The 11,031-nt window shown below is 44.9% G+C and overlaps 1 non-coding gene across 1 annotated transcript; it reads left to right on the top strand.

The window, feature by feature from the left end:
• The first annotated feature begins 8,824 nt into the window (after window positions 1–8,824).
• Window positions 8,825–8,896, top strand: trnah-gug (transfer RNA histidin (anticodon GUG)). Its single transcript has one exon. It is a non-coding gene; the product is annotated as a tRNA-His (tRNA).
• The last annotated feature ends 2,135 nt before the right edge of the window (window positions 8,897–11,031 follow it).

The following is an 11,031-nucleotide window of genomic DNA, read 5'->3' as shown; positions in this document are numbered from 1 at the left end:
TTGCGGAAAGACAATGACACGGCAATGGGTTTGATTCTTTTCTTTCTGAGGTTGTTACATCGCCCGTGTGCGTTTTAGGAATGGCCGTGATGGAGGTAGTGAGGGGTAAGGATTCTCGATGGCGATGGTTATTTCATGTTCTAAGTGGTGTTCACCATAGGTCGTTTGTCATAGTTACGGTTAGCGTAACGCCTTACAGACCTAGCGATGGGGGTGGGGTGGGGTGGGGTGGGGTCGAAGGCGAGACTGAATTTCCCACTCTGCATGTAAGGAACTTTGTACGTGAGTTTCTTCCGCGTGCTCCGGTCACTTCTCATATTTCAATGACCTACAGTGTTAGTGAGATGTAGGCACGCTGTGTTGTCGCCGAATGCGTGCCGCCACTTGCGGTCTGCAGCTATTATATTCAAAGTTCAAAGAAAAAAATTATTACCGAAGTATGTGAAACACTTTGGTTCCGTCGATTCATGGACCAGCTCCCGGTCGAATCCGGCGTCTAGTGTCCCTCACCAGAGAAACTTCCCCTTAATCCGGCCATCCTCCTATCTCCTATCTTCAACAGTAACCCAAATAAGCAGTTTGCACAGAAACCGCATAACAGTAAAAAATACGAACCAGGGCATTGCATATATAAACCAAACTCAACCCTTGAGATTCATTTTATTGCAACATTTACTGGAATATAAATAAATAATATAGCATTTATTAAAAAAATGCGATAACAAAATCAGACAAACAAATTATGTGCAAATAACAGAAGAGTAATTAAATAATTCTGATAACATGAGCCGTTTCAATGTAATGACATTGGAAGTGCGTCTATAGATTGTGGAGTTAATTCACTGTTGAGATGAATGAAGGTGACAACGCTGGTTTAGGAGCCTGGTGGTTGGAGAGTAATAAATGTACCTAAACCTGGTTCCTGGACCTCCCGCTCGATGATAGCATCGAGAAGAGAGGGGCTCCTCTGTTTTTGCGTTGCCGCAAACGATGCAATTCTCTGCCTACACACATAAAAGTTGCTGGTGAACGCAGCAGGCCAGGCAGCATCCGTAGGAAGAGGTGCAGTCGACGTTTCAGGCCGAGACCCTTCGTCAGGACTAACAATTCTCTACCTATTTCGATATACATGTGACAAATAAAACTAATCTTTAATGTAGTGTCTAATATTACTACACAGTTAGATACCAGGGAAAATGTATCAAGGAAATTTTCTTTGCAGGCGGTCACAGGGTTAAGGTGCAAAGTCCACCCAAGCATGCACGCAGTAGAATGGAAACCAGATCGCTGGGACCAAAGCTAAGTATCACGCTACTTCTTGGCGAATAGATTAACCTATGGGTTTTATCGAAATACTAGGCAACGGGGTGACCCGTTGGGGCACCCTTTGACAGAAGGGTAGTGCAGTCTGATGTGACCAGAATGAACATTAAATTTTCCTGAATGCCATTGATATCGCTTTGCTTTGGAAACTGAAGTAGAAAACCTCAGTTTATTAAAGAAGAATGACGCGTAGCAAAGCAAATATAGCTGCTCCTCATTTAACGAGGGACGCTTTTGATGGCATCATTTCTGGCTTATCTGCCATGCAGGACATCTCACATATCCTCTTTCTTTCAGGATCGCGGTTTCCCTTCTGCCGTCATCAATGATGCCCTCAACCACATCTCCGCCATTTCCCGCAATTCGGCCCTCACCCCATCCTCCTGTCACCACAACAGGGACAGAGTTCCCCTTGTCCTCACATACCAACCCAACTGCCTCCGGATCCAGCACATTATCATTCACAACTTCCGCCACCTTCAACAGGACCCCACCACTAAACACATCTTTCCCTCTCCACCCCTCTCCGCTATCCGCAGGGATCGTTCCCTCCGTGACTCCCTGGTCCACAAGTCCCTCCTCACGGATCTCCCACCCGGCACTTATCCCTGTAAGCGTAAGTGCTATACCTGTCTCTACATCTCCTCTCTTGCCACCATTCAGGGCCCCAAATAGTCCTTCCAGGTGAGGCAACACTTCACTTGTTAGTCTGTTGGGGTCACCTATTGCATCGGGTGCTCCCGGTGCGGCCTCCTCTACATCGGTGAAACCCGACGCAGATTGGGGAACCGGTTCGTCAAGCACCTCCTCTCCGTCCGCCGCAACAGACAGGACGTCCCGGTTGCCACCCACTTCAACTCCGCTTCACATTCCCATTCAGATATATCCATACATGGCCCACTTTACTGCCAGAATGAGGCTAAACTCAGGTTGGATGAGTAACTGCTCATATACAGTCTGGGTGGTCTCCAGCCTATAGGCATCATTGAATTCTCCAGCGTGTTGTGAGTGCTACTCTGTCACCCTTGTGCCTCTCGTTGTCATTCTGGTGACGTGCAACCCTTTCATCCCCCAACTCTTCATCTCTTCTGCTGTTTGTTGTTTGTCTCTGATCCTGGAGACGTGCATGCTTCTCCTCCTCTGTCTCTTCTTCTCTCATCTTTTTTTGTCTTGACACTTTGATCCTGGAGTCGTGCGGCCCTGTCCTCACCCGATTCTCTACTTTCCCTCTCCTTGCCGACGACGTTTGCCGTCATTTCTTGACCATAATGTCTTCCCTTTCCACACGGCATAATTAGGCTGACCATTTTTTTTACCCTAATGCTGAATAGAAGATACGAAGCAGTAACACCAAAGGATGCTGATTATTCTTGATGATGCGGTTGACGCTCTCCTAAATGGACGTGATATAGTCACCGCTGTCCTTTGTCTGCAGCAAAGGCTTTTATGGGTGTCTCGTAGTACGTTATTACAATAAGATTTAATTATGTCTTATTGATGGGTGGCAGTTAGATCTGTTCCAATCCTGCACATGCTGATGGTGATTAGCAGAATGTGATCCCTCTCAATAGGGGTGCCCTGCACTTTCGCTCCGGTAGGTGTCGCTGCTGAGGGTGGCCGTGCGCATGCGTCGGGCTGTCGTGTCCCGATTTCCAGGAGGGTGGATCAGCTCTCGGGTGAAAGCCAGTCTGTTTATATTTGGCGAATGAGCAATTTTATGCGAATATATAACCCTGAACTTTGCCTGCATTCTATAAGTTAGCGCATTTTAATTCAATTTAGCCAAAAAAGTGCCTCTGTAATACATCGTTTGTTCTAATTGGAGGTCACAAACAGACAAACAGACAGACAGAGCATGAGAGTTTTAGTGGTATATAGATGACACAATCGGCGCTTTGTAACTTTGCAAATAAAATCGTGGGGGAGGGGTAACAACCATCGCACACGCAGGCTGTTTCAAGTTGGCTGAAGTCCCTCGAGTGTGTCACCAAAGATGCCCGCAAATTTCTACAGATGTACCATCGAGAGCATTCTAATTGGCCACATCACTGTTTGTTGACGGAGGTGGGGCGGTGGAGGAGGGGTTTGGGAGTGCTGCTGCAGAGAATCCAAAGAAGCTGCTGAAAGTTATGAATTCAGCCAGCCTCCAACATGGGCACCAACCTCCGTAGCATCTATGGCATCTTCAAAGAGGAACGCCTTAAATTGGCGGCATCTATCATTAAAGACCCTCCATCACCCAGGACTTGCCTTCAGGAACAGCTTCTTCCGCACTGCCATCAGATTTTGAACTTGACATTGAACCAATGAAAGTACATCACGACTTTTTTTGCACTACTTATTTAATTTAATTACTTAATTTATTTACTGAAACGTTACGTTTATCCAGTTATGCTATATGGCTCAGAAAGTTGGACAATATCTAATAACACGAGGAAACTAACTAAAGCAGCAGAGATGTGGTTTTTGAGGAAGATGCAAAGAATATCATAGACGAAACGAATATCTAATGAGGATGTCATGAACAGAGCAAGCACAAAAAGAAAAATAATATATGAGATCGTGAACAGGCAACGTGACTTCAATGGGCATATGATTTGGAAAGAGGAGTTAGAATGCACGGTAATTATGGGAAAGATTGAAGGGAAGAAAGCAAGAGGAAGGCAAAGACAAATGATGATGGAGACAGCCGCCAGAGAACTGGAAATGAATACCAATGAATTTTGCCACTTGACCCGAAACAGGAGTATGTGGGCCATGGCAGTCAAAGCTCAAACTGGGCATGGCACCTGATGATGATGATGATTTAATTTTATTAATATATGTACTCTTACTGTAATTCACAGTTTAAAAAAAAATATTATGTATTGCCTTGTACTGCTGTCGCAAGAACAAGATATATTCCGATGATATTAAACCTAAATCTGATTCTGATTCTGATTATAAATCAGCCTCCTGATTACGTAGCTTTACTTGAATTAGGCGTTGTAACTGTTGGAAACAATTCCACTAGATGGTTCAACATACGCAGACAGGATTAAAATTATTATCTGGATGAGTGGCGGTTTGTTCAGGATACGCAGGCTATAAATCAGACTTTTCACCCGTGGTTCTGGACACGAATATCACCTGTAGAACCGAAAGAGCTGGCACACTTGCTCCAGGACATCTTCAAAAGTCGCTGCCTCAATAAGGCGGCATCAATCATCAAGGACCTCCAAAGCCAGGACACACCCTCTTCTCATTGCTACCATCAAAAAGGAGGTACAGGAGCTTGAAGACACACACTCAACGTCACAGGAACAGCTTCTTCTCATCTGCCACCCGATTTCTAAACGGACAACGGACCCATGAACACTTCCTCCGTATTTTTCCTCTCGTTTTTGCATTGCTTCATTTTGTTTACGTATATATTTATACTTCTTATTATAATTTATCATTTTTATTGCTATTAATTGTAATATACTGCTGTCGCAAAACAGCTGATTTCACGACAAATGCGAATGTTAGTAAACCTCATTCTGATTCTCGTTCTTCATGGTATTGCTGGCCTTTTCCCGACACCTTTCTGCATATACAATATGTCCTTGATAGTGGATAGGCTGTTGTCTGTGATGGGATGGACAGTTTCGACAATCCGTTGTATAACCTCGCTGTCCACTGCAGTGCAGTTTCCGTACAATGCGGTGATGCAGATTGTGCTCTGCACTGTGCATCTGTAGAATGACGTGAGCATAGATGTGCATAGTCCAGCTCGCTGAGACTCTTTAGAAAGTTGAGGCATTGGTGAGCGTTCTTGACTGTCTTCTGGGACTATGAGATATTGTGCGAGATGTGCTTTGCCCAGGATGTAGAAACTGCTCGTACTGCTCGGGGGAGTAGATTTAGGACAGAGATGAGGAGGAACTGCTTTTCCCAGAGAGTGGCGAATCTGTGGAATTCTCTGCCCAATGAAGCAGTTGGTACTATCTCAGTAGATAAAGTTAAGACAAAGTTGGATAGATTTAGCCATAGTAGGGGAATTAAGGGTTATAGGGAAAAGGCAGGTAGGTGAAGATGAGTCCATGGCTCGATGGCCTCCTCCTGCTCCTATTTCCTATGTTCTTATATGTAACAGAACAGTACAAGTCATCAAAACTCTTCATGTGGCAAATCATTTAATCCTGGAATCATTGTTGTGTTCCTACTTTGAACCCCCTCCAATTTCAGCATATCCTTTCTAAGATAAGGGGCCCAAACCTGCTCAGACTACACCAAGTGAGGTCTCATCAGTGCTTTATAAAGTTTGACCATTACACTTTTATATTGTAGTCCTCTTGAAATGAATGTCAACATTGCATTTGCCTTCCTCACTACAGACTCAACTTGCAAAGTAACCTTTATGGAATCCTGCACAAGGACTCCCAACTCCTTGTGTGCCTCAGTTTTTTTTATATTTTCTGTCCATATAGAAAACAGTCAGCCCTTTCACTTCTTCTACCAAAGAGCGTGACCATACATTTCGTGACACTGCATTCCATCAGCCATTTCTTTGCCCATTCTCATAATCTGTCTAAGTCCTTCTGTAGCCTCTCTACTTCCTCAAAACTATCTTCCCCTCTAACTATCTTCATATAGTCTGCAAAGTCTGCAACAGAACTGTCCGTTCCATCATCCAAGTCATTGACGCATAATGCAAAAAGAATTGGTCCAACACAGGCTGCTGTGGAACACCACTAGTAACTGGCAGCCAGCCAGAAAAGGCTCCCTTTATTCCCACTCTTTGCCTCACAAACAGATTTGTCAGAGTTATGCATTTTTCCTTGATGAAACCATGCTGACACCGGCCTATTTTATCATGTACCTCCAAGTACCATGAAACCTTATCCTTAATAATGGACTCCATTTTTAAGAGTCGACTGCTTATTTTTTTTTATGGATGCTGCCTGACCTGCTAAGTTTTTCCATAATTTTGTGCGTGTCCTACTGTATACTAGGAAACGCAGGTGGTCACAGCGAGAACAGGTAAAGTCCAAACAAGTATGCACAGAGTAGAATCGAAATCTGATCACTGGAACGAACGTGAAGTATTGCGCTAGCTGCGCTACTACCCAGCGAAAATCTTGGCAAATGGATTAGTCTATGCGCTTAATCGAAATATGTCACAAGCGGCGCTTTATGATCCGGAAGGCAACTACACATTCCACTCATTCATACTGTTTGCACACGCTGGTGGTTTTAATTTGGATCCTTGTAACGATACTTTATTCGCCATATACATTAACGTGTATCAAGAACTTGTTTTGGTGTGTTACGTTAGGTTAACACACACTGTTTCGTAGTTAGAAACAAATCTACTAGAGCATTCACATACACGCGCGCACGCCCGCCCCCCCCCCAGATATATATATTCCCATACCTTTTAGTGCCCTGGCTAAACAAGAACCTATATATCTCTGTCTTATATACACCCAATGACTTGGCCACCACAGCCGCTGGTGACAACAAATTTCACAGATTTACCGCCCTCTGACTAAAGTAATTTCTCCGCATCTCAGTTATAAATGGACGTCCTTCAATACAAAAGTCGTGCCCTGTTGTCCTAGAATCCCCTACCATAGGAAATAACTTTTAGATATCTAATCTGTTCAGGCCTTTTAACATTCGGAATATTTCTATGACATCCCCCCTCATTCTCCTGAACTCCAGGGAATAAAGCCCATGAGTTGCCAGAAGTTCCTCATAAGGTAACCCTTTCATTCCTGGAATCATTCTCGTGAATCTTCTCTGAAGCCTCTCCAGCGTCAGTATATCCTGTCTAAAATAAGAGCCCAAAACTGCTCCAAGTGTGGTCTCACGAGTGCCTTATAGAGCCTCAAGAGCACATCCCTGCTCTTATGTTCTATACCTCTAGAAATGAATGCCAACATTGCATTCGCCTTCTTCACCACTGGCTCAGTGCATATTTGTCTGGTTGTGTTTTTACTAATATTCTATATGTGCCTGTATATGTGAACACTGGGCCTCTAAGCTGTGGTACCGCCTAGCGAGCGTCTAGTCAGATTGACAGCGGTGGGCTGGATGGGCGGGGGGCGGTGGTTCTGGCCGATATACTTGTATATTTTGCGTCGTTGTCTTTTATCGGTATGGGTTTGTTGTCTTATATGTGCGAAGACTGGGCATCTATCTGCGGTATGAAGGATGCATCGGGACTCTTATTCCATGAATGCATTCTTGTGTGTGACTGCTGGTAATTGCTTTTAGCACCTTGACCCCGTACTTACATTGTCTCTTTGGGCAGTATTCATGAGTATTCTCGTTTCGACAGTTCGAAATATTTACAAGTGACACCACTAAGCTTTCAATTTTCAATACTATCGATTCTTAAATACTGCATTGTTATAACATTATGTTAGGTAGGCGCAAAAAGGCGACTCCTTTGCTCGCATCTTCGGAAACAGCTTTATTTCTATCTTTGATATCTCTTTTTTTGCCTTTCAGGGTGTGGGGGTGTTGTTGAAGATCCTGACCTGGAATTACACTCTGAATCTGTTTCTTTGCGAGAATGGTTCCACTCTCAGGGCCTCATGACCGGTCGCTTGTTGATATCCCAAGGACGCGGCCTGGAATACGAGCGGGCAGGGTTTCCGTAGCTCCTTTGACGTGCTGATTCTAGGTCGGTTTTCCTGACTGAAGCTTCGCGGGGGAACACGGAACATCAGGAGCAGCGGGTTAACTGCGGGGGGTTGTGTACCCGGAGAGCAGCGCCTTTTTGGTGCCGACTCTCCGGGTCCAGAGCTCGGAGAAAGCGACGCAACAGACATTTAACATCGCAAATCAGCGAGTTGTTAGGTCTCCCCTTTCGCTGTGAAACGGGGACACCTTTTTCCATTATTAGGGAGAGAGAGAGAGGGAGAGCCTGTGGTATGTCGAATTATAGGGTGAATTATAGTTTTTGGGGTACTGCGAGTCTGTGTTTTTATTGATGCTGTACTCCAAGCATGAGTGCTCGGTGGAGGGTGCTGATGCTTTTTATGCTGGTCGGGGTTGTCGTTGCCTTGCTGCTGCTTGTGCGTGAGGACGAGTTGGGGGATTTGGAGTTCTAAGGTTTAGCTGTCTGTCATTGATTCTTTGGGGGCACTCCTCTGTTTCCGCGGATGTCTGCGAAGAAAAGAATTTCAGGATCTATATTGTATACATTTCTCTGACATTAAGTGAACCTATTGAATCTATTGAACTATTGAATGCTGTACGTCTCTATCAATCGCCTCCATTCCCTTCCGCTTCAAAGAGATAAACCGTAGATTGCTGAAGCCTTCGATACTGGACTTATTCTTGTCAAGCAAACATAGTTGAAGCATTGAGTTTAACTTATTGTTGCTATGCTCCTTGTAAGCAGAGGGAGAGAGAAAAAAATCACAAGTTCTGTTCTCCATTTTGTTCTTCTCCTTTCTCTTTTCCTTCTTCACCCCATCACAACACCGTAATTTTCTGCCTCCCGGACATAGCGCCCATGTAGCTCGCCGTGATCGTATAGTGGTTAGTACTCTGCGTTGTGGCCGCAGTAACCTCGGTTCGAATCCGAGTCACGGCATTGCTGAAAAACAATGTCACGGCAATGGGTTCGCCGTTTTCCTTTCTGGGTTTGTTCCATCGCCGGTCTGCAGTTTTGGGAATGAGAATGACGATGGTTCCTGCACAAGGACAGTAGATTACTTCATGTTTTCAGTGGTGTTGACCATAGGCGAATTGCCACTCTCCCTGATAAGTATTCTACATTGACTTCACTGACAGCCTGAATCGTGTAATCGTGAGTAGGGTAGAACAGAAGAGGGAGTGGCCATGCACCTTTGAATCGACTGTCGGAATCTAAAAAATAATCTATTTACCGCAAACAATGCTCCTGAAAACAGAAAATGTTGGTAAATATTAAACAGAATATTATTAACATTAAAGCCCGTTCTAAAAGACGTTATGAAGATTTAAGTTCGCTGCGAGAATATTGGTCCCCCTCAGGTTCAGGTTCAACCTGTCACTTTTGAATAGGTCATACCTCCCCCAGAAGAGATCCCAATTACTCAAGAGGCCGAAGCGCTGCCCCCTGAACCCGTTTCTCAGCCACGCATTTATATGCCAAATCATCCTTTTTCTACCCTCCCTGGTGTGTGGTACAGGCAGCCATCCAGAAATTACTACCCTGGAGGTCCTGCTTCTCAGCTTTCTACCTAGCTCTCTAACTTCTCTTTTCAGGTCCTCATTGCTATTCCTTCCTATGCCATTGGTACCAACATGAACCAAGACAATTGGCTGCTCCCCCTCCCTCTCCGAAATGTTGTGGACGCGATCTGAGACATCCCTGACCCTGGCATCTGGGAGGCAACATGCCATCCGTGTGTCCCGTCACGTCCACGGAATCCCCTGTCTGACCCTCTCACTATCGAGCCCCCTATCACTACAGCTTCCTGCTTCTCTCTCCTTCCCTTCTGTACCACGGGCACATGCTCAGTGCTTGTAACCCGGTAGCTGTGGCATTCTCCCGGGCGGTCATCCCCCACAAGAGTATCCAAAGCGGTATATTTGTTTTTGAGGGGAATGGCCACAAGGGTGCTCTGCTCTAACTGCCTATTTCCGTTTCTCCTGACAGTCACCCAGCTACTCGCCTCCTGCTACTTCGGGATGACTACCTCCCTGTAACTTTGATCAATTATATCCTCACTCTCCCGTACAAACCAAAGGTCATCCACTTGCTCCAGATCCCTAACACGGTCTTCAAGGAGCTGCAGCCGGATGCACGTCACGCAGATGTAGTTCCCCGGGAGACTCTGGGTCACTCAAGACTCCAACATCCGGTACGAAGAACACACCATAGCCATTTAAATGGTACAGTCAGAGAGGAAAAAAAGATAAAAAAGGAAAACTTAAAAGACGGTTTACGCAAAACCGACGCCTCTTCCGAGCCGATGCCTCTTTTGAGCCAAAGCCTGTCGCTTCTACTCTCGCCACTGGCCTACTCCCGACAATGGCCGCTCCGCTTATCCCTTCTGTGCTTTTATTTAGTTCGTAGACTTCTGTTGACGCCGTTGATAGGCTCTGTATAACGAGGTACTCTTGACTTTTGTCCGAGAAACGAAGTGATTTACAGACTGTCAGATGCCAATAGTGAGCTATGGCTGAACTTTGTCCGAGCCTGTTTGGTTAATAGGGGATGTGAATGTGGATATCCAGTCCTAATTTTGGGTACCCCGCGGAAACAATTATAGACTTGATGCATCGAACAAGTGTTTTTTGAAATCACTGACCAGGTATGTTTAGCTGTTGGGTATTGCGCAAAACTTACTGTATAAAATTAAGATGTAACCTGGCATTAGCAGAGTCTTGAAATGGCGCTCCGTGATTACATATTAAAGGGTTAAACACACAGCGATGTTTATGACTTTATTTCTGTTTGTTAACGGGGTACAGTGTTTTACAGCAGATTGGCGATGAAATTCTTCGACACCCTCTCACCTTTTCGATTCTTTAACACATAGTAAAAAAATACAACGACTATGCTTTGAGGAGAGAGATCGATTTTTCCACTAGTATTTCTGGGAAGAAGTGGGTCTGAATAGCATTCAGTTTGCTGTACTTCATATGTCATTATTCGTCACCACCCACTCAGACATTCTCTAACTCACAATACTTGTTGTCTCTCAATGACTCAGCTCCCACCCCCGAACTCTGCTTGCA

Source organism: Mobula hypostoma, chromosome 5 (assembly GCF_963921235.1).
Source record: "Mobula hypostoma chromosome 5, sMobHyp1.1, whole genome shotgun sequence".
Lineage (NCBI taxonomy): Eukaryota > Metazoa > Chordata > Chondrichthyes > Myliobatiformes > Myliobatidae > Mobula > Mobula hypostoma.
Note: the sequence above shows the minus strand (reverse complement) of the source record. Positions and strands in the feature narration are given on the sequence as shown.